Source organism: Papio anubis, chromosome 12 (assembly GCF_008728515.1).
Source record: "Papio anubis isolate 15944 chromosome 12, Panubis1.0, whole genome shotgun sequence".
Taxonomy (NCBI): domain Eukaryota; kingdom Metazoa; phylum Chordata; class Mammalia; order Primates; family Cercopithecidae; genus Papio; species Papio anubis.
Window position 1 is genome coordinate 807,626 of NC_044987.1, and position 23,366 is coordinate 830,991.

At 49.5% G+C, this 23,366-nt stretch overlaps 2 long non-coding RNA genes across 4 annotated transcripts in view; one reads left to right on the top strand and one right to left on the bottom strand.

The window, feature by feature from the left end:
• Positions 1-23,366, top strand: part of LOC108582097 — a 23,598-nt gene continuing 232 nt past the window's right edge. Inside the window, exons 1-3 of one of the 3 annotated variants that reach the window (XR_004177283.1) lie at positions 1-245; positions 17,875-18,033; positions 18,901-19,028. This is a non-coding gene — a long non-coding RNA (uncharacterized LOC108582097). Of the gene's footprint in view, positions 246-4,153; positions 4,429-17,874; positions 18,034-18,900; positions 19,029-23,366 lie in introns of those variants that run through there. The other 2 variants (XR_001895322.3, XR_001895323.3) reach the window with 2 other exon arrangements.
• Positions 18,028-23,366, bottom strand: part of LOC108582096 — a 14,550-nt gene continuing 9,211 nt past the window's right edge. The window contains exons 2-4 of the long non-coding RNA XR_002517322.2: positions 22,800-23,050; positions 21,380-22,251; positions 18,028-18,098 (exon numbers count right to left, since the gene is read on the bottom strand). This is a non-coding gene — a long non-coding RNA (uncharacterized LOC108582096). The remainder of the gene's footprint in view (positions 18,099-21,379; positions 22,252-22,799; positions 23,051-23,366) is intronic.

Below are 23,366 nucleotides of genomic sequence, written 5' to 3' on the forward strand. Positions count from 1 at the left end.
GGATACTCACTTTCAGAGACTTGGGATCACCTGTTGTGAGGAAGCTCAGACCAAAGGCAGAGCCAGTAGCTCCAAGTGAGCTTTCAGCCAAAAGCCAGCAGCAACCACCAAGCACCTGAGCCAGCCTCTTGGAGACCCAGCTGGGCTGAGTCTTCACTGACTGCAGCTTCAGTCAACATCTGAATGCATCCTCGTGAGAGACCTTCAGTAAGAACTGCTTAGCTGAACTTGTCTTTCTTGTGGCTGTAAGTACAAGAAAATTGTTGTTTTGAGCCGGTAGATTGTAGGATAATATGAATGCTATGTAGCGATACATAACCAGAACAGCAGCTCACAGCCTCTGGGTCCGGTCTTCCTTCCTATAGTGCCTCACTATTTGAGTCCTAAGTTAAACAACAATACCACCATCACCACCACCACCACCATCACCACCACCACCACCACCAACTATTGCTACTACTAGGGGAACAAATTTTGGGTATCTAGCGTGTGCCAAACACGTTCCCATGTTCATTGATTTAATACTCATAAGAACCATCTACAATAGGTATCATCACACTTTAAAGATAGAATCACTGAATCTTAAAGAAGGAAAATAACTTTCTTGATGTAATTCCAGATTCATAGTACTTTCTGCCATCTCGAAGTTTAGGCTGAACTGATCGAGGTAACTAAGGGAAAGCAAGAAGCACAATTGCTACCACTCTGACTATCCACACCTACATTTTTTTTTTTTTGAGACAGAGTCTTGCTCCGCTGTTCAGGCTGGAGTGCAGAGGCATGAATGTGGCTCCCTGCAGACTTGAAATCCCGGGCTCAAGCAATCCTCCCATCTCAGACGCCTAAGAAGCTGAGACCACTGGTGCACACTACCATGCCTGGCTACTTAATTTTTTTTGTAGAGATAGGGTCTCGCTATGTCGCCCAGGCTGGCCACAATCTCCTGGGCCTCAAGTGATCCTCTCGTCTTGGCCTCCCAAAGTGTAGGATTACAAGCGTGAGCCACTGCACCCAGTCAGTTACTGTTTTTATTGCTGAATATATGCTCAAACAAAAAAAAATGCACAATAAAAATGTACAGGTCAATGAATTATCATAGAGCAAATTCCTGTATATCTACCACCCAAGGTCAAGGAAACAACATCGCCAATACCCTAGTAGCTTCTCTCTCCACAACTGGCCCCAATCACCACCCCTCCCATTGCCCTGAAGGTGAACACGATCATTTCTCTTATGAAAACCAACATAGTTTTACTACCTAAACTTTCATTACTAAAAACTAGTAGTCTTGCCCTTTGTAAATTGTATATAAATGGATCCCATGGTATGTATTCCTTGTGTTTACTTTCTTTTATTAGAGATTATATTTAAAGGTTATGTTCTGAGATTTAGCCATGTTGTTCTGTAGAACTGTAGTTCATTAATTTTTATTGGTTATTCTACTATACGAATATACCACAATTTATTTGTTTCATTGGTGGTGGACATTTGGCTTGTTTTCAATCCTTTTCATTATACAAATCATGCTGCTGCTGTGAAATTCTAACATGTGCCCTTTGGGGGACAGGTGCATGCATTCTGTAGGGTATGTGTCTAGCAGTAAGGTTGTTAAGTCATGGGGGGTGCATTTGTTCAACTGTAATGGGTATTGACAGTCTTCTGTAGCGATTACACCATTTCCAGCTGCAACCGGGAACACAAGAGAGAGCTTGTTGCTCTGCAGCATTGGAACATGTTGTATTATCAGTCCTTTTTTTTTTTTTTTTTTTGGAGACAGAGTCTCACTCTGTCACCCAGGCTGGAGTGCAGTGGCACCATCTCATCTCATTGCAACCTCCGCCTCCCAGGTTCGATTACAGATGCCCGCCACCACACCCAGCTAATTTTTGCATTTTTAGTAGAGACAGGGTTTCACCGTGGTGGTCAGGCTGGTCTCGAACTCCTGACCTCAAGTGATCCGCCTGCCTCAGCCTCCCAAAGTGCTGGGATGACAGGCATGAGCCACTGCCCCCATCTGTATTATCAGTTCTTTTAATTTTAGCTACTCTGATGGGTGTGTAGTGGTAACTCATTATAGTTTTAAGTTGCATTTTCTTGACTACTGAGAAATTCTCTTGTACTGAATGGCCATTTGGATATTCTCTGCTGTAAACTGCTTTTACAGGTTTTCTGTCAATTTTTCTTCTGGGGTATTTGCCTTTTTCTAAATACTCTAAGAAATGTATAATATTATTTACATATACATTCTCTAACATTTGTTTTATTAGAGTATATGTATATACGTAAGTTTGTGTATGTATGTGTACGTCTGTGTGTGTGTGTGTGTGTGTGTGTGTACTAAAGTCCTTTGTCAGGTAAAGATGCCTTGGTGTGGCCACGTGGATAGGGATTAGGGACTCAGATCTTCCTTTCCAATTAAAGGGGAAAATGTACAGATGCCTCTCTTTCTGAGCATGTGCTGGAAAAAGCAAAGAATGCATATTTGGGACAAGAAGGCTCTAAAACAGGGAACAATATGAACTCAGATTTGAAACAATTTATGCAAAACAACTAGACTAGAGCTAGGCACACTCTTGCAGCTCCTAGGAAGAGTAAGATGGTTCTGAGCCTGCGTTTGGATCTGTCTTGGATGTGGAGGCCACTGTAGAAGGGAAAGGACTTGGAGGTCACAGGCTCTGCTGTGCCTTCTTTCTAGCTGTAGGGTAGCGATCAGAGGCAGGGAGGTTGGGAAGGGGTTGGGTGGCTTCTCCAGGCAGCTCAGAAGCTCCCGACTGCTGTGGAAGGTGAACTGTCTTTCTGCTGAGCCAAGGGCTCAGGGAAATGCTGTTATCTCTGCCCTCAGTATTTGCATCTCAACTCACCCTTGGCAGCTCTGCTGTTTGCATAATGTGCCTTGGGACAGATCTGCTTCCTCCTTGCAGAGGTCCTGACACCTACCTTGAGTCCTGCAGTGTGTGGAGGCCGGTGGAGTGGTTCTCCTTCACTCTGCAGGTTTCTCTTGTCAGATGACGTCATTCTCACAGGCTACAAAGTCCCAGCTGCCTTCCAGCTCAGGGCCAGCATGTCTCTGTCCTGTGTTCTCCCTAGATGGCCCCAGCCGGGTGGTTCTGAGCAGATCGGCCCTAATTTTATTATTCACCAGGTTAAACAGTGTCAGCAGAACCCGCCAACCTCTAAGATCAGGCTCACTTCCCAGAGCGCTGCGGGCCCAGGAGTCACATCAGCCCTGTGCTGTCAGCGCAGCCTTAAAGCAGAGCAGCTCACCGATGGGCAGATTTCTGATGCCTTCCTCACCTTCCTTCCACTTTGTGTCTTCAGGGCCTAACAGAACAGGGAGAGGAGAGGTGGGCTTCAGCTTCATCACTAGTCAGCCTCTCAAAGGGCAGCAGGGACAGATAATCTCTGCTCAAGGGGCTAAATGGAGCTGCATTTACTTGGGGGCAGAGGCTGCGGGTACTCAGCACTAGCAAATACCCAGGAGGCACTCCCCCAAGGACATGCCTCAGGCAATGCAATGGAGCCTTAGGAAGCCACAGTTATCTGCCTGGTGCAAACCGGGAGCCTTGCAATGGTGCCTTATAGAATAACACTTGTCAACGTAACTGAGGCTCATTCTCTGTTATTAGTATTATTGATTTAATTTTTGTTTTAAGAGACAGCGTCTTGCTCTGTCGCCCAGGCTGGAGTGCAGTGCTACGATCGTAGCTCACTGGAAGTGGGAATCCCTGAGCTCAAGTGATCCTCTCACCTCAGCCTCCCAGAGTAGCTGGGACCACAGACATGTGCCACCAAGCATGGCTAATTTTTATATGTTTTGTAGAGACAGCGTTTTGCTATGTTGACCAGGTTGTTTTCCAACTCCTGAGCACCAGCGCTCTGCCTGCCTCAGCTTCCCAAAGTGCTAGGATTACAGGCATGAGCCACCACGCTTGGCCTTTCTGTCCAATTATGTGTGGTGGCCAACCCCCTGTATGGCCCCTGACCATTTTCGCCTCCTGGCATCCCCATTCTTTGTAACCCCCTCCCGTACTGAGTGGACTTGGCCTGTGTGACCAATAGGAAATTGCAGAAGTAACAAAATGTGAATTCCAAAGACTGGGTCATAAAAGCCACTGCGGCTCATGTTGGCTTTCTCCTGGATCACTCTCTCTAGGGGAAGCCAGCTACCATGTCACGAGGCCACTCTAACATCCCCATGAGAGACCACCACCAGGGGAGGAATGAGGCCTCCTGCCAGCAGCCAGAGCTGCCCTTCCAGGTGTGTGCACGGCCACCTTGGACGCAGACCCTCCAGCCCCGGTCAAACCTTCGGATGACTTCCATCTCACCTACAGCCTCGAGAGGCTCCCTGAGCCAGAACCATCCAGCTGAGCTTATTCCTCCTCAAGTCTAGAAACTGTGTGAAATAATACATGTTTATTGTTTTAAGCTGTGAAGTTTTGGAGTGATTTGTTAAATAGCAATAGATAACTAACATGACGTGCTCTTCTGTTTCTCTAGGAGGTAGACTTCTTTCATTATGTTCTCTCCAATACTGTCTTTTAATGTAGCCAAACCTGCTGATAAAGGAGAGTTCCCTCATCCTATCAACAGCAAATAAATGGACCAGGAACAGCGGCTCCCACCTGTAATCCCAGCACTTTGGGAGGCCAAGGTGGGCTGATCACTTGAGGTCAGGAGTTTGAGACCAGCCTGGCCACATGGTGAAACCCTGTCTCTATTAAAAACACAAAAATTAGACAGGTGTGGTGATACAGGCCTGTAATCCCAGCTACTCAGGAGGCTGAGGCTGGAGAATCACTTGAACCCAGGAGACAGAGGTTGCAGTGAGCTGAGATCATGCCACAACACTCCAGCCTGGGTGACATGGCGAGACCCTGTCTTAAACAAAACAAAACAAAACAAAAACAAAGAAATGTTCATCTTGTTTACTCTGTGCTTAGCATAGTACTTGGTACATAGTAGGTCTCAGTATTAAAAAATATGGCACAATTGCCAGTGGAATCAACTGATTGAATTAAGCAGATTAAAAAATTTCAGGGTCTATGTCAAGTAAGGGGGAAAAGTGTTACAGACAAACCTAAAACAAGCAGAATTCATTTATAGGCCTGCACACTGGCTCATGCCTGTAGTTCCAACACTTTAGGAGACCAAGGCAGAAGGATTGCTTGAGCTCAGGAGTTTGAGACCAACCCAGGCAATATAGCAAGACTCCATTTCTACAAAAAATAAATAAATAATTAGCTAGGCATCATGTCTCATGCCTGTAATCCTGGCTACTTGGGAGGTCTGAGCACAGAATTTGAGGCTACAGTGAGCTATGGTTGCATCACTGCACCCTAGCCATACAACAAGAAACTAATTTCTGTATCTTTCTGTGATTTAAGAGGCCAGGAGGAGTCAGATAGTATAAAGTTCACCCTTTATTGCCAGAATCGTATTAAAAATAAATTTGTATTCACTAAATACATGCTAGTTGATGATGGCAGGACATGTTCAGAAGTACATTTGGCATCAGGGAACGGCCAATTAGAAATCAAAAAGTGCCATAAATGGTCTTTCAATTAAGTGGCTAGTCCCATGTATGACTGGGCCTGAATGCAGACCTTCAAAGTTTATTGCAGCGGGCCTGAAAATGGTATTGATGAGGTTAGCCTTGCAGGTGTCCCAGTCATGATATTTGGTTCTCAGCATGATTTGTCTGGTTGTGTTCTTTGGCTTCCATCACAAAGGAGAAGAAATTATAAGAAACAGGGAGTAGGCCAAGTGCGATGGCTCATGCCTGTAACCCCAGCACTTTGGGAGGCTGAGGTGGGTGGATCACCTGAGGTCAGCAGTTCGAGACCAGCCTGGCCAACATGGTGAAACCCTGTCTCCCTCCTTTTTTTTTTTTTTTTTTTTTTTTTTTTGAGATGGAGTCTTCACTCTGTCGCCCAGGTTGGAGTACAGTGGCCGGATCTCAGCTTACTGCAAGCTCCGCCTCCCAGGTTTAGGCCAGTCTCCTGCCTCAGCCTCCTGAGTAGCTGGGACTACAGGTGCCCGCCACCTCGCCCGGCTGGTTTTTTTTTTTTTGTATTTTTTTAGTAGATCTAAAAATACAACTAAAAATACAAAAATTAGCCAGCTGTGGTGGTGGGCACCTGTAATTCCAGCTACTTGGGAGGCTGAGGCAGGAGAATCACTTGAACCTGGGAGGTGGAGGTTGCAGTGAGCCAGGATTGTGGCACCACACTCCAGCCTGGGTGACAGAGCAAGACTCTGTCATAAAACAAACAAACAAACAAACAAACAAGAGACAGGGAGTAATAGCAGAATTCAACCTACGTCAAATGTTTTCCCGACATAATTGCAGTGAAACTTTTCAGCAGTCTTGTGAGCCAGGTGCTATTGTCCTTGTTCTACACAGGAGAAGCCTCAGCTGACGATTCCAAACAAGCTGCCCAAGTTCAGGAAGTGAGTCAATAACAAAACTGTGATTTAAACGCAGGTTCATCGGATTCTTCTTTTTCTACTCCAGTCTTTCATAGACCCCGAGATCTGGAAGGTGGCTTTGGAATCCTCTGGACTAACTCCCCTCGAGAGCATCTCTAAGAGGTTAAGTCACTGATCAGAATAACTCCGCTATTAACGGTCTGAGCCCGATTGACTCAGGCCCTCTGGTTTGCTTTTCTTTTCACTTCACCTTCCGCGATGGTAGGGCTGACTTTGCTCATTCCCTCACAGCTCCAAGAGAATGAACTCAAAGTTTGTGTGAAGGCTGGTGATTGTTTAACAGAATTTTAATCCAGATATTTAGAGGAACATACACTACACTGTGGAAAACGGGGTGAAGACAGTGGTCTGGCTTTCCTGCCTCGCTCCCCTCCCTGTCCTTTGTGCCAAGGGCATTTCTGTGAGGCTGACGATGAGGCTCACATCCGGGGCTGCAAATCCAGCTCTGTCATCGTGCAGGTGCTGGAGACTGGGTGACATGTCTGGTGACTTCAGCAGTAACGAGAGACCCTTGCAGCAAATCGTGGCGAATTCTGTGCTTTTCTCTGATAATAGCACCAGTTTAATTATAATCCAGAAGTGTAAATTCCAGTTTGCTTTCATCTCCAGTATGTTTCGTTTCAAATGTGACTTTGCAGCGCCTTCTCTCTTTTTTTCTCTCTTCGTGCCATAAAATATTTGCATATTTGAATGTCAGATTTTCCAAGTGCTGGAAGCAACAGGCTTTGGTATGTTCTTGAGTTATTTTGTAAAGCAGCATCTGTCTCGTTTCAGCAGCCACCAGAGCTGAGAAGTGACCCAAGAGCGGCCTGGCAGGAAGAAAAAATGTGGGATCCAAGGGAGTTTCCTTATAATACCAAGCCCAGCAAAGCCTGGGGGTGGGGGCTTCGGTCCCAGGCAGCTTCCAAACAGATGTTTTCCCCGGTTGATTTTTTTTTTTTTTTTTTTTTAAGAAAGGCAGATTACCAAAAGAAACAAATACTGAATGATGACTACAGAATGTGTCTTTGGAACTTGCTAGACTAATTACTGAGGCTCCAAAATCACTTTAAAAGCAACACATTTTGTTTTGCAATATACATTCATCTTGCCAAATTTTTTTTTTATAATTTCAATCAGAATCCACCTCAAACTGGATAGTTGATTGTGGTGGCAGTGGGGTTTGGAAGGAACACTCTCATTAAGACAGCAGTTTTCAAGGAATTTCCTGACTTTTTTCTGTCTATAGAATGACGTCAGGAAAATTCTCCTACAAAATATCTTCAGAGCTTTAAACAGCTTCCTTTTGAAATGATACCTTCTGTTTAAACAATTACAATAATAGCTGCTTGTTGTGTGCCAGATAACATTGAGTTTAATCCTTCAGTTCCCCTGTGTGGTCGGTATTTTTATCATCTACATTTATAGATGAATAAACTGAGGCTCAGGAAAGACACTTTTCCAAAGAACTGTGACCCAAGTACGGATACTGGACTTGAATGGAAATTGTTTGTTTACTGTGTGGATTATGTCACTGTTCTTTGTAGAGGGACAATGGCAGCGAGATCTGCCACTTTGATATCCTGATGTTCGAATGCTCAGGCCCTGACCTAGCTAAGTATCACATTTTTCAGGGAGCTTCCAGGTAATTTCCAGAGAATATGGTTTTCCAGTTAATATTCGATCAACAAAATAGGATTCCAGCTTAAATACAGAAACGTGACTGCATTGAAGTCACACCTGCTGGCGACATTTATTCATTTAACAAAAACACATCAGGCCCCTGCTGTGTGCTGTGGTCATCCCTGGGGATGTCATAGTGAGCCACAGAGCAGGTCTCTGTCCTTGACACTGTGGTGGCAGCAGCTTGGCTGGAAACCCCGAACATGACGTTGAGCCCTCTAAGCAGACCCAGGTCCTTTGGTTGATGCTTTCATATAGGTATCATCAGAAATACTCTTTTACCCCATTCGGTGGTACCCTGACAATCCAAACAAGTGACCCAGGTAACCCAGGCATACTTATGCTATTTCTCATTCACTCATCCATTTGAGAGTCATGCAATTCTTATTTATTTAGCACCTAGTATGTGCCACAGATGGTAATAAATCAGGTGCAGTTCCTGCCCTCGTGGAATCTAGAGGAGGCTGGCAGATACTGACAGATGAACGCATAAACATCCAGTCACGACTGCAGCCAGTGCGAGGCAGGACAGAGTGGGAGCCATGGCAGAGTCCCAGTGAGCAGAGGCAGCTCAGGGAGCCTCTCAAGGGCATCTGGGCCTGGGGCCTGTTGGGCACTGTTGTGAGACTGTGCCCTGCACTAAGGGCTCACTCAGGGGGCATGATTGCCTGACGGGCTGCTGGCCCATGAGATGGGCCCAGCCAGGTGCATGGCAGGGTGAGGAGCTCTCGGGGTAGGGGCAGGAAGTGTGAAGACACTGAGAAATGAGAGATTCAGAACACAGGAGGCCTGAGGAGGTCACAGGGAAGGCAGCAGAGGACGGCTTGGAGCAGGGCTCGTCGGCCACCGGACACTGGAACTTCAGTCTTGGCACACTGAGCGGCTGGGGAGGCTGCACGCAGGGTGGCATTCTTACAAGCAGTCACTGTGGCTCTGAATATCCACCTTTGCCCCTCTGGCCCTGCCCTGCCCTGACCCCCAGTCTCCCCATGACTTCTCTAAGCCTATTTCCTGATCTGTCAAACAGGGATTAATACCATCTGTCTCAAGGCTTTAAAAAATTTATTTTTAATTAGACAAGGTGACACATGTAAGTCCCTATGAGAACCTCTCCCATGTTCTCTGTGCATAGTAATAGCAATCGCCAAGATTTATGTGGCGTTTGCTGTGAACCAGCACTCTGTTAAGAGGTTGACCCGTTTTCACTCATCTGTTCCTCAGGACGATTCTGCTACTACAAAGAGGTGTTATTAGGATTCCCACTTTACAGATGTAGCGAGCTGAGGCACGAAGTTGCGTGCCAAGGCAACCCACCTGGTAAGAGGGGGAAGGGTGGGGCTTGGCAAATGAGGATTGAGTTCCAGGGACACACTCTCCAGGTTGCCCTCAACGGTTGCATTTTCCATTCTTTTGGGGTTGGTGGAGGCACTGCCAGGGGATGGCTGGAGAGTTTCGTAGATGGTGGCAAATTTGAGAGAGGAGGCTGGTTTAGAATCACAAGGTCGCCCATCCTGGTGCTGAGCGCCTGCTCGCAGGGCTCCGAAGAGCAACTCATCCTGGTGTGCTGAGGACCGTCTTGGTTTTAGTGCTGGACGTCCCAGGACGCCAGGATGGATGTGCTTTAGGAGGACCCTTATGATGCCTGTCGCAGGCCTCCCACCAGCAGATCGCCTTGTCGCAAAGCCTTTTCTGGTAGATGTAGGGTAGCCCCCTATGCTCTTCAGGGCTTTGGAACGGGAAGAGCAGAAGTGCACAGGTGGATGTCATGGGACCTCATCTGTGTTCCTTGCAGCAGCTCAGCCCCTCTGCAATTTACCGTCAGCGCCGCTTCTCACCAAGCAAATATACACATTCATGGTCCTGAAAATAAATCCAGGAACCTCTAGCCTTGAAGACCCCTGCCAAGGGCGCCCCAGCCTCAGAGGGGTTGGTCCTGGGCGTGAACAGCAGCTGCCACTGCCCGGCTGTGGGCAGGTGGCTCAGGGAAGCATGCAGTGGCCATCTGCTGCCCCCAGGGACTCTGCGGCTCCCTCTGCGGCTCCCTCTCCGACTCCTGGGAGGAAGGACAGGCTCCTCCGCCCCAGAGCAAGTTCTGTCCCCTGGGCTCTTCCTCTGCTGCCTGCAAGGCTGGATCATGTGTTCATGATGGAAACCACAGCTCGGATGCAGGGACAGAGTCAGAGGTGGGCACTCATCACTGTCCTGGCCATGGAGGCTGGACTGTCTCCCATCACATCACTGGAGGCGCGGCTCTGCACGGCGGGGTGGGCGTGGTAAGCAGAGGTCATTGTTGTCAGAGTTGGAGGCGGGACCCAGGAAGGAGCTCAGCCCGTGTGCACAGCATCTTGCATGACCCTCAAAAGTCTCCCAGGATGTGTTATTCCACTTCACAGATGAAACATGGGGTCCGCAGAGGTTAAGTGGTTTGCTCCAGACACACAGCGAGCTAGCGGCAGACCTGAAACTAGAAGCAGGTCTCCCAATTCCCAGCCTGCGCCTCAGCTTTCCTGTGGGCCTCTGAGACTTCCCTCTACCCGAAGACCATGACACACCTTCATCCGCTGGTGACGTCTCCACTGTTGCAGAGTCTAGAGGTGGACCACGGTCTGCCAGTGTTTTGTCCAGAGAGACTGGCGTGGCTTGCCTGGGTCCCCCATCCTTGTTGCCCGGGCCCTGCCTCCTCTCTTCCCGCACTGGGTTCTGAGGGCTGCTGTCGTGTAGGAGGAGCTCTAAGGTCCTCATCACCGACTCCGTGTCCATGGCCTGCCACTGCCGTCCTTCGCTGCCCCATCTCCAGGTGCCGTATCGTGGCAGGCCCTCTACTTTGAAAGAGAGTTGGCCGGGCATGGTGTCTCAGGCCGGGCGGCGGCTCACACCTGTAATCCCAGCACTCTGGGAGGCTGAGGTGGGCGGATCACCTGAGGTCAGGACTTTGAGATCAGCCTGGCCAACATGGCAAAACCCCGTCTCTAGTAAAAATACAAAAATTAGCTGGGCATGGTGGTGGGTGTCTGTAATCCCAGCTACGCGGGAGGCTGAGGCAGGAGAATCGCTTGAACCTGGGAGGCAGAGGATCGTGCCACCCACTGCACTTCAGCCTGGGCAACAAGAGCAAAACTCTGTCTCAAAAAAAAAATAAAAAGAGTCTTTCCTCCAGGGTTTCAAGATCACTGTCAGTGGTGAATGGTGTGAAAAATCTCTAATCATACCTTCTCGGAACTCCAGGGCAGCTTTACCTCCCTCATTGTTTAAGGTTCCCTGTGTCAAGCCTCGTATCAAATGTCCTTGGAGGCAGGCCGGAGGGCAGACGCGGAGGGAGAGAACGTGGTGCACCATCAGAGGCCAGGCCTGTGACTCCCGATGGTGGTCCCAGTGCGGAAGGCAGAGTTGGCTCCGTCTCCGCACCAGCGTCCTGCCTTCCAGAGGTGGTCGCCTCCCACCCATCCAGACTCACAATTGGCAGTCTTGCCCGGCTCCCACTTTCAGACGCAGAGCAGCCCCTGCTATGGGCCAGGCCAGGCAGTTCTCGTTTGGAAATGTTACTCAGGAAGCTGCAGATGCTGTCTTTTTTTTTTTTTTTTTATCATGCCTCCTAGTTAGCCACTTTCCTTTGGATAATAGATTTCTGGGGTCCTTTCCTGCTATTCCAAACATGTCCAGCATCCCAAACTTGAGTACGCAGACACAGACTTCCCTGATCTCCCTCACTTCACATAGATGGGATAAATGGGGCCCAGTCCTCCTCGTCCCCCTTCCCACCTCAGGGTCTTGCTTCTATGGGGCTAATGAGGAAGGCAAGTGGGGAGAAGGCACTGGGGGCAGAAGGGACGGTGAATTTCCCAGAAGGAAGCCCAAAAGGAACTGTGAAATGAGATGAGGTGGGTATCCATCTCTATAGGCAAGGGCAGGACGTTGTCCCAGCGGCTCTCCCACCCTCTGCCTTTAGGACCTCTGAGGTATCCATCTCTACGCAAGAGCAGGACGTTGTCCAGCGGCTCTCCCGCCCTCTGCCTCAGGGACCTCTGAGGTATCCATCTCTATACACAAGAGACAAGACCTTCTCCTGAGGCACTCCAGCACTCTGCCTTCAGGACCTCAGGAGGCTCTGCAATATTTAACAGACCCAAGCTCAGCAAGGAGGCACTTGAGTCAACATTTGGAAGATCACAGCTGCAGCCTGCGTGGGAAGGGGAGGACAAAGAGGGAGAGGTGGGTTGCAGTGCACAGCATGCAACCCTCTGCACCTCCGGCACCTCTCAGGTATCCATCTCTCTAGGCACGGGCATTATGTTTCGTTCACTCAGCAACAATTCTGTGCCCCTTATACATGCCGGGTGCTGCTCTAGGTCCCGGAGACAATGAGGAGAAGAAACTTCCTACCTTCATGGAGCTTATTTGCTAGTGGGGACCACAGGTGATAGATAGATGAAGTGCCAAGTAATGATAAGGAACGTGTGTGTGTGTGCGCGTGTGTGTGCGCATAATTACATGCAGGGTAACTAGGGAAGGCTTCCTTGGGAAAGTTTTTTTTATATTTTAGCAGAGACCTGGATAAAGGGAGGAAGTACACCATATGGAACCTGGGGGAAGAGAATTCCAAGTGAAATGAGCAGCCAGTGGGGGTGGGAGCTGAGATGGGCCTGTGCTTGACACATTTAAGGGGGGCAGAGAAGCTGGTTAACTTGGGCGTCCTAAGGAAGGAGGAGAACAGGAAAGTTAGGTCCGAGCCAGGTGCAGTGGGTGGCTCACACCTGTAATCCCAGTACTTTGGGAGGCTGAGGTGGGAAGATGGCTTGATCCCAGGAGTTCAACACCAGCCTGGGCAAAGGAAGTTAGGTCCGAGAGATCACCTGCCAGGGCCAGATGACAGAGGGCTCTTTACTGTCTTGGCCGGGTGACGGCGAGCCATTGGAGGGATGGGGGCAGCGTGCGGCATTGTGAGTGTGTGCTTATGGGAATCACCTAGCTGCCATGTGTGACCCTCCTCCCATGGGGGCAGCTGCTACAGGGTGAGCACCGCTAGGAGACAGTGCCTGGGAACATCCTTCTTAAATTCTCCAATGCTTTACCAGGTGTGTGATTGTGTCCCCCTCTCTGGGGACAGCTGTGTGGTGTGGTGGAAAGACGAGGGCGTGTGAAGACAGGAGAACAGTCCTGTGACCCTGGGCAATTGCTTCATTTTTCAATCCAGTCGCCAAATTTGTAAAATAGAGATTGTAGCGTACCCCACGACAAGCCTGTTGCGGGGATCAGGCAGGATGATGGGGGCGAAATTGCTTTGACGGTGTGAGGTGCACGCCAGGCCACAACTTTTAATAACCATCGAGGGGGCGGGCTTGCTTTGAGCTGTAGCCACCTCCCTTCACCCAGCCTTCGCCTCTGAGAGTGGCCCTTCCATTACAGTCTCTTCATTTGGACCAACCAAGATGATTTTTTTTCTGCCAGGATCCTGGCTGATAACAACTCTAATGAATATTCATCTATTTCCATGTTCGGGCATATGTTGAGGGCCCCTAACTCTAAATCCCCAGTTGTCTCTTCTTAAAGACCCAGACTGGCATGAAGTGTCGATTGCCTGTGGGTCTCGTGTTTTGGCACATTTGGGATCAGAGGCAAGGACTCCTCTTTTCCAAAGGATCTTTTTTTTTTTTTTTTTTTTCCCCCAGACAGGGTCTCGCTCTGTCACACAGCCTGGAGTGCGGTGGTGCAGTCTCAGCTCACTGCAACCTTCGCCTCCTGGGCTCAAGTGATCCTCCCACCTCAGCCTTCCAAGTACCTGAGACTATAGGTGCGTGCCACCATGCCCAGCTAATTTTTGTAGAGATGGCGTCTCACTATGTTGCCCAGGCTGGTCTTGAACTCCTGAGCTCCAGCAATCCTCCCGCCTCGGCCTCCCAAAGTGCTGGGATTAGAGATGTGAGCCACCGCACCCAGCCAGTTCAAATCTCTTAGATTACACATAGGAGTGAGATCCTGTGGCATTTTCTCCCTGTGCCTGACTTATTTCACTTAGCATAATGTCCTCCAGGTTCATCCAGGCCATGCAAATAAAGGATTTTCTTCTTTTTAAGTCTGAATGCTATTCAGTTATGTTATATGCCACGTTTCCTTTATCTACTTACCCACCGATGGACTCCTAGGTCGTTTCAAGTTGTGGCTATTGTGAGCAGTGCTACGATGCACGTGGCGGGTGGGGGAAGATGTCTGTTTGACACACTGATTTCATTTCCTTTGGGTAGACACCCAGCAGTAGGATTGCTGGATTGTATGGTAGTTCCATTTTTAATTTTTTGAGAATGTCTGTACAGTGTTCCATAAAGACTGTACTAATTCACATTCCCACCAGCAGTGCGCAAGGCCTGCCTCTCCTCCACTTCCTTGCCAGCACGTATCTTTCCCCTTTGATAACCGCCATTCTGACAGGTGTGACTGGTGTCTCCTTGTGGTTTTGATTTGCATTTCCCTGATGATTAGTAATGGAGCATGTTTTCATGTGGCTATTAGCACTTGACAATTTCAAAACATGGTCACATACATTCTCTCAAACATGTGAATGAATATGGCCCTCACTAGGGGTGTTCAGATGGTTAATTTTATGTGTCACCTTGGCTGGGCCTCAGGGTTCCCAGCTGTTTGGTTGAACAATATTCTGGGTGTTTGTGTGAGGATGTGTTGGATGAGTTTAACGTTTAAGTTGGTGGACTTGGAGTAAAAGAAATTGTCCTTTAGAATATGGGCCGGCTTCATCCAATCAGCTGAAGGCCTAAATGCAGTAAAAGGCTGACCTCCCCTGAGCAAGAAGGAATTCTGACAGCCTTTGGACTTGAACCATGACATGGGCTCTTCCTTGGGTCTCCACCTGCTGGCCCACTCTACAAATTTTGGACTCGTCAGCCTCCATAATTACATAAGACAGTTCCTTAAATCCTGGTCTCTCTCTCTCTCTCTCTCTCTCTATATATATATATATATGCACACACACACACACACACACTCTCTATATATATACATTGTGTGTATATACATACAATGTATATATATACACAATCTATATCTATCTATCTATCTATACATCCACATTTTATTGACTCAGTTTGTCTGCAGAATCCTAACTAATACAGGTGGGTACTATCCCTATTTTACAGACAAAGAAATTGAGGCTCAGAAATGTGAGCTATGAATAAGACACTTCTTCATAGCTAGTGAAGAGAACCAAATCCAATGCTTCTAGACTTTCAACCTCGCAGGCTTCCTTCACTGTCTGCTACCTTTGCTATCCCTCTGCTCTATAATCTTCAAGGATGTTTCACTGCTTAAGGCATCACACCCGAGCTCCTGTCCTTGGTGTTTAGGTGACGCACAGTGTGGCTGCGTTTTCTCCTCTCCACTCAGGTCTTTCTTCTTAGCCCCCCGTGGCACCCACAAGGGAGAAGTACAGAACTCCTAGTGGTGGCAGAGTCCATTATCCAACCTGGAGAGAAACAGATCATTGCAGAGGCTAACGCTATAATTAAAGGTTAAAGGAATAAATCTACTGTGCAGATATGATGAAAAGAAGGCATCTCTTAGACTAGGTAGGGTTTTAAATGTAAACTCCAAGGTGCATGTTCCTGCAGCCTGGAGGGACTGGTGCGTAAGTTCCTGACAGACGCCACGTGCCTCTGGTGACGGTGGTGCCCATGTTGCCACTCACCAGGGCTGCACCGTCTGGTGTGGTAGCCACTAGCGTATCTGGCTCTTTACTTTTTTTTTTTTTGAGACGGAGTCTCGCTCTGTTGTCCAGGTTGGAGTGCAGTGGCGTGATCTTGGCTGCAACCTCCATCTCATGGGTTCAAGCAATTCTCCTGCCTCCCAAGTAGTTGGGATTATAGGCACATGCCACCATGCCTGGCTGATTTTGTATTTTTAGTAGAGACGGGCTTTCACTATGTTGGTCAGGCTAGTCTTGAACTTGTGACCTCAGGTGATTCACCCGCCTCAGCTTCCCAAAGTGCTGGGATTACAGACATGAGCCACCATGTCCTGCCTTTTACATTTAAATTAATGATGATGAAATAGAATTCAAACCTCAGTTCCTCAGGCACGTTAGCCACATCGTAAGTGCTCAAAGCCACCTCTGCTTGGCTAGTGGCTACCATATTGCATGTCTCCATTACTGCAGAAAGTCAAACTGGAAAGCACTGAAGTAGAGAAAGCAGTCCCAAGTGTGAATCCCAAAGCCCTTGGAAACAGCTGGTTAGTGACAGAGAGAGGACTATGACAGAGAAGGCTGAGGCGAGAGGAGGCTGACAGCCACAGACCCTTCCAGAAGGACAAAGGAAGGGTCCTCGTGGTTAATGGTGATTGTCTGCAATGCGTGGGGGCCAGAAAGAGTAGCCGCTGCTTCAGCTGGGAGGTGCGACCCAGGCCATGGCTCTAGCAGCCTGGGCTGCAGGCAGAAGTTTGGCTCTGCCCGCATACCCCTGGAGCCCTATCCCAGGAAGGCACAGTGGCAACACCACACTGAAGCTGCCACTTCAGTCTGAGGTCCAGGCGAACCTCTGCTCCCAGCTTCCAAGTGGTTTCAGCAAATACATTAGATATGCTTGATCAAAATGTGTAAATCAAATGAAAATACATGATATTAGAAAGTTTGACTACAATCTATACTGCAATTTGTATTATTGTAGTGTACTGCTTCTGCGAAAATAAGTTATAACATAATAAAGCTTGCTTAACTTGAAAAAACAAAACACTTACGGATTTGATACGATTTTATTGAACAGAACTCTTAAATTCTGAGGACACTTGGAAATCCCAGCAGCCAGCAGGGCCATTGGCACCCGCAGAAAGAGATGCACCGTGTTAGGAGAAAACAGTTGTCTGCATTTTCTGCTTTCTTGTATTTCTGCCTCATATTTTAAGAATTCCCTTTGAATAATTTCAACCTCGTATAAACTGATCTAAGAAAAAAATGTTCACACTTTGCAGAGACGGTTTAGTGATCAGATTAGCATCTCTAAAGCGGGGAGAGGGTGGCAGTGGTTCTTCTGATTCTGAAGGAGCCAGGGCAAGGCTGAGGCCGAGGGTGATGCCAGCTGGGACTGACACTCGGTGGTCCTTTCCTGCCTGGGGTGCTCCCTTCCAGAGAGCATCACGAAGGCGTGGCCTCAGGCAAAATTGTGAAACGAAAACTTTGTCTCAAGGACAAAACTTCCCCTCCTTCTTCCTCGATACCCTGTTCTGGCTTTTTCTCCTCAGGTATTTGATCTCCTAGGGTGATAAAACGGTAGTGTGGAAATACTAATGTTTTACTCCTGCCAGGTTGAGTATGAATAATAACATTTACATTTTTAACGCAAGGCTCGGGAGACAGTGCCAGAATTAAAGGCAGGAGCAGATACCTCGAGTCTCAGCAAGTGGGTGTTTACCTGTGGTGCCAGCCGGGCCAGCTCACTGCCATTTCTGAATGCATTTTCTTTTCTTTCTGTTTTCAAATTTCTAATTTTTATTTTAGGTTCAGGGGTACATGGGCAGGATGTTCAGGTTTGTTACACAGGTAAAGGTGTGCCATGGAGGTTTGCAGCAGAGGTCATCGAATCACCCAGGGATGAAGCCCAGCATGCATTGGGATTCTTCCTGATACGCTCCCTCCCCCGACCCCACTGCCCTCCGACAGGCCCCAGTGTGTGCTGGCCCCTGTGAGTCCATGCATCCTCTGAGTGCATTCTCTTCCCACAGCATTGGTTGTCTTGCTCAAGCCCACTGCTCTCTGCAGACAGCCTGTGAAGCCTGCTCCCAGATGTGCCATCAAATGCGAGATTTGCCAAGAAGCCCCAGAGCTTGACCCACCTGAAGTCCCATGGAGTCAGCAAGGAGACATTTGGGATCAAGTTGAAGGTCAGGCAGTTTTTGAAGCATTCTCCTTAAGACCAAGTCCTCGTCAGGGTGGGTCCGTCCTGAACCTGAGTGGGTTTGTGCATGAGACAAGCTGGGATTCTGGAAGCTAAATCACAGGTGGTCTGGAGAGGGGGGGAGATGTGGGGAATGTTCCCACGTCCAGTGGCTGCTTCCTATGCTGACAGCCACACTGATGACGTGCTCAGGGTGGCAGGGGTTGGGCAGAGGGGCCCAGCATGGGGCTAGCTGCAGAGCCCTGCTGGGGGGCTGCATACTCTCAGACTTCTAGATTCCGGAGACAGGACATGGTAAGTGGGATGGGATCCCGGGAGGGTTGCGAGCTGACAGGGCAAGGGCCGTGGGGCATGCCTCTGATTAAGCAGGCTGGAAGTTGAGAGGGGCCCAGCACCCTTGTGGACTGAGGCAGCAGCCTGGTCATAGGAATAATGTTTTGGTGACTGTGTTGGTGGCCAGCGCTTTCCCCTAGGAATGCCAGAAGCCAAGGGGGCTTTTGCCCAACAAATTCCAGAGACACCCTCCCTGTAGTGGGAGGAGCTTGCTCTACCCTGCATCTTTCAGCGCCCAGCACAGCATCTGGCACATTGCAGGTTCCAAATCTAGGTCTAATAAACACTGACTAAACTCCTACCGTGTTCTGGGAATACGGGGGTGAGCAGCCCAGAGCTCCTGTCGTTGTGGGGCGCACGCTCTGGTGGGGGTAGAGAGACAACAGGGAAGCGGAGGCAGAGCACACTGCCCTTCCACAGGGGAAGGAGTGCTCTGCAGAAGGAAAGGCAGGTGGAGTAAAGTGTGTCTCGGGGTGGGGGGACCCCTTTGGATCGAGTGATGAAGAAACACCTCTCTCAGGTGGTGCCGTCACAGCCGAGACCGGGTGGACAAGAAGGAACCAGCATGTAACCTTTGGCAGTGGGCAGGGGAGATTGCTCCAAGAGAGAAGACTGCCAGTGTGAAACATATAGGCAGCAACCAGCTTGGTATGTTTAAGAAACAGAAAAGGAAGCCAGGGCTGCTTGTGTGGCTCTGGTGGTGGCCAGAGTAGAGGACAGGGACTTGGAGAGGTTGGCAGAGCCTCAATCCAGAACGTCCAAAAGGACAAGCACGGGTTTTAGGTGACCTTTGGTGTCTCGTACCCTCAACCCCAACTGTTGGTAGTGCCTCCTCTCCCAAACCATCTGACAACCCCCAAATCCCCCAACACGTTTCCATTTGACACACAACCTGATGAAGACCACTGGAAGATCGCTGTATTGGGTTTTCCAGAGAAACAGAAGCAACAGCACGGGTGTGTGTGTGTGAGTGTGTGTCTGTGTCTGTGTGTGTGTCTGTGTGTTATTGGCTCGTGCATTTACGGAAGCTAAGTCTGAAGATCTGCAGTCAGCAAACTGCAGACCCAGAAGAGCTGACGGTGTAGTTCCCATCCGAAGACCAGCAGGCTTGAGACCCAGGAGAACCAATGTTTCTGTTCGAGTCTGAAGGCAGAGACAAGCTGCCATCCCAGTTTGAAGGCTGTCAGGCAGGAGGAATTCTCCTTCCTCGAGGAAGGGTCAAACTTCTTGTTCTACTTAGGTCTTCAGTGGGTTGGATGAGGTCAACCACACTGGGGAGGGCCATCTGCTTTACTCAGTCTACAGATTCACTGGCTCATCTCATCCAGAGACATGTTACAGGCACACCCAGAACAGTGCTTGGCCGAATATCTGGGCACGTGTGGCCCACACAAGTTGAAGGTAAAATCACCCACCACGACTGTGAGGAGTCTTCACCTGCTTCCTGTGGCCTCAGCTTGCTGGGCTGAGCTATGAGTGACTCCTGCAGAATCTAGCTGGGGACGGGGGAGGTGTCCCTAGGTATGAAGTGTTTGCATAATGCAGCTGTAAGATGATCAGCTTTGGGGCAGGTCGTAATATAGGAATCGGAATAATAAGAACTCTGTCTTGGAACCTTATAGTGCTTTGGGATTTGCAAAGCTCTTCCACACCCATGTCCTGGTTTTCCCTTCCCCGCAGTCCTGTGCCTTATTACTGCCATTCTACAGAGGAGAGGACAGGTGTGAAAGGGGTAAGAGGTTCGCCAAGGTTACACGCGTAGCCAGACACCGTCAGCTCTCCCCAGGTGATGGGGAGCTTGGGTGGGAAGAACAGTACGGCTGCAGAGTGTGGGCAGAGCTGCAGCGGGCGAGGGGACAGCCTGGTGTGCACCACAGGCAGGAGACAGCCAAGGACACAGCGTGCTGCCGCCTGGCCACAGTGACAAGCAGGGCTGTCACTTAGGCGTGGAGACGGCTGTGGCCAGTGGAGCCTGCTGGCAGTGGCAGCTGAGGTCAGAAACCCAGGGCTAGCAGGGATGCAGCCAGACGGTGGGTGAGGAGCAGCCAAATCTGTCACTCAGTCAAGGGCAGGCCTGATGCTTCGGGGAGGAGGTCAGAGAGGCTCGCGGGTGGCAGCCCCGGCTCCACGGTCCTGTCCTAGAGGCCCGTGCTGAGCGCCTGCCCACGGGACGCTGTTCCTGGGCCTTTCCTTACTGACCGTGGAGGGACAGAGAAGGCGGGTGAGCTCAGGACTGCTTCTTCTGCCAGTGCATCTTTTGGCTGTCCATTGGCGAGGGTCTGAGTGGTTTCATACTGGAAGTCCTCCTTCCTAGCACTGTGCCCAGTGCATGGGAGATCCCGATGCAGGTTTGTGGAGGGAAGGGACCAGAGCACCCTACCAGAGGGCATGTGCCTGATGCCCGGTGGAAAGTATAGGAGGGAGAAGATGCCGACAGACACCAGTTGCCACCTCGGGGGCAGGTGAGCAGGGCCAGAGGCAGACAGCACTGTGGACCGAGGGCCCATGAGGACTCCCAGGAGCAGGGAGAGCAGAGCAGGCCCGGGGGAGACTCCGGTAAACAGAGAAGAGGGGCCAGAGGGAAAAGAGGGAGAGCAGAGGAGGGACTCACTCAGCAGGAGAGGTGGGCAGCACGAACCCGGCCTCGGGGCTGGGTAAGGGAGATGAGACGAGGCCAGAGCCGCGGAGCGGGACAAGGGGAGAGGTGGCTGCAGGAGTCCTGAGTGTCTGGGGAAGGTCTTGCCCAGGGAAACACAGTCACACGGAGAATAAGGGATTCGGGAAATGATGGAAACAATGGGCCTTTCCCCTGCCTTATGTGGAGGCCCCAGGATCTGACCTGGAGTGGGGACAGGGTTCCACTGGGCCTGTGTCTCATGGTGCTGAACCCACCGGTGCCCAGTGCCCGGGTGCTGGCGAGAGGGCTTCTCCCTCCATGGTCTCCTGTGCCCCAGACCCTGAAGCTCCCTTACTCCTGCCCTCTGGCGCTCTTTGCTCACCCTCAAATCTTCCTGATCCTCTGCTCACACGTGGGCACCCTCTTCTCCTTGCCAGTTTTGCTGACACCAGCTGCTCGGGGCCCCTCCCTGGGGCTGTCACTCTACCAGCCGTTCTCGCTGACCTCAGACCTTTGAGCAAGACACAGGCGCTTTTCCTCCTTCTCGGTGCCTCGGTGCCCGTATTGGCTCACAGCTGACCCCCGGCCCTTGGGGCAGGTTTTTATTTTTTTCACTGCTGGAGAAATGCTTTCCTTTTAAATACCTGGAAGGACAAGCCTGCAGGAAATCTCAAGAGTATATAATATCTGACTCACGATGACATTTCGTTATGTGGAAGCTCATGCTTAGAAATTGGAAGGCCTATCAAACCTTTGAAAGAAAGAACAGAAAGGAAAAACTATGTAACCTATACACATCTATATACACACAAATAAACATGTTTCCTTTGTATATGTATGTGTGTGCATGCATGTATATTTATATTTTTATATATACACATACACACACATATATATTCTAGGGTTCTACGTGAACTTCAACATCAAATATTTCAAGTAACTTTCAGCAAGAAATGAAACCTTTTTTTTGAAAGAGGAAGTTACAAATTGGAAGAGGACAAAGGAGATACACAGATTGTTTTAGAGTAACATGTTCTTTCCCCCACCCAGCTTTATCGAAGTGTAATTGGCAAATAAAAATTATATCTATTTAGGCATGATGCTTTGACAGTGTGTGCATTGTACAACGATCACACAGTCGAGCTGAGGAAGGTACACATCACCATTATCCCCTTTGGAGAATTTTGACCAAGGTACACACATAAAGGTGTCCAGACGCTTCCCGACGGCACCAGTCACTACTCACTCTTCCTCCTGTAGACAGCGAAACAGAGGCTTAGACCGAGGGGGGATCGGTTGGGTCAGTTCAGTGGAGACTTGGCCCCCAGGTTATTCCTGGGGTTTTGAATATTAGAGTTGTGTGAGTGTATCAGTCAGAGCTATTCAGAGAAATAAACCAACAGGCTATGTGTTTGTGTATGTTTATTTACATATATATGGAAATTTATTATGATCTCACATTTGTTATGAGCCTCACATCACTCTGCAGGCTGAGAAGCCCCACAGTGTGCTGTCTGCAAGATGGGGACCAGAAGGGCCCATGGTGTAATCCCAGTGTGAATGCGAAGGCCTGTGGACCAGGGGGAGCTGGGGAAGATGCAAGGAGATGTCCCAAGCAGGCAGGCAGGAAGGACGGACCCCCCTCTGCTGCCTTCACGTTCGACCCAGGCCCTCACTGAACAGGATGAGGCCCCCTACATTGGAGGGCAGTCTACTGCGTCCACTGATTCAAATGCGAATCCCAGAAATACCCTCAGGCACCCCCAGAAATAATGTTGAGTGTGGACGCAGCCCTCCCTCACCTGCACTGGCGGTGGGACTTCAGTCCTGCCTTCCTCCCCAGAGGAAACCTCCCAGCCTCGAGAGGACTTAGCTGCTGGCCCACTCAAAAGGACCTGCGGCTGGGCTGGGCAGAGTGGTGTGGTGGTGGCAGGTCTGCCTGGCAAGGGGTGCAGAGCAAGGACGGTCACCCCAGCCCTCGCTCACTTGCTGGGTCTCAGGCGTGAGGAGAGAGGTCTTACTTAGCTGCCTGTTGCTGGTGACCACGGCCGTTCTGTAAAGCAGAAGGATTAATCAAACACACCCTTCATCAGGGGTCCTTAGGGGCATTCCTCCTGATTCTAATGCTCAGTTTTTATTTTCTAAATAGACATTTACTACTCTTCCCTCTCTGTTATTTCTATGATAATAAAATAACATTGGGGCTGTGAACTTGAAGTACGTTTGAGCTCAGATAAGCTCATAAATAACAGAGAGAGTCACTCCGAAGGGGCTCACATACTGCCCCGTGCTGTTCGTTTCACGCCTGGTCCTAGTTTAGCAAATCTCAAAGTGGAAAAGGTGTGATTGTATTCTGTCTTCTAAGGTAA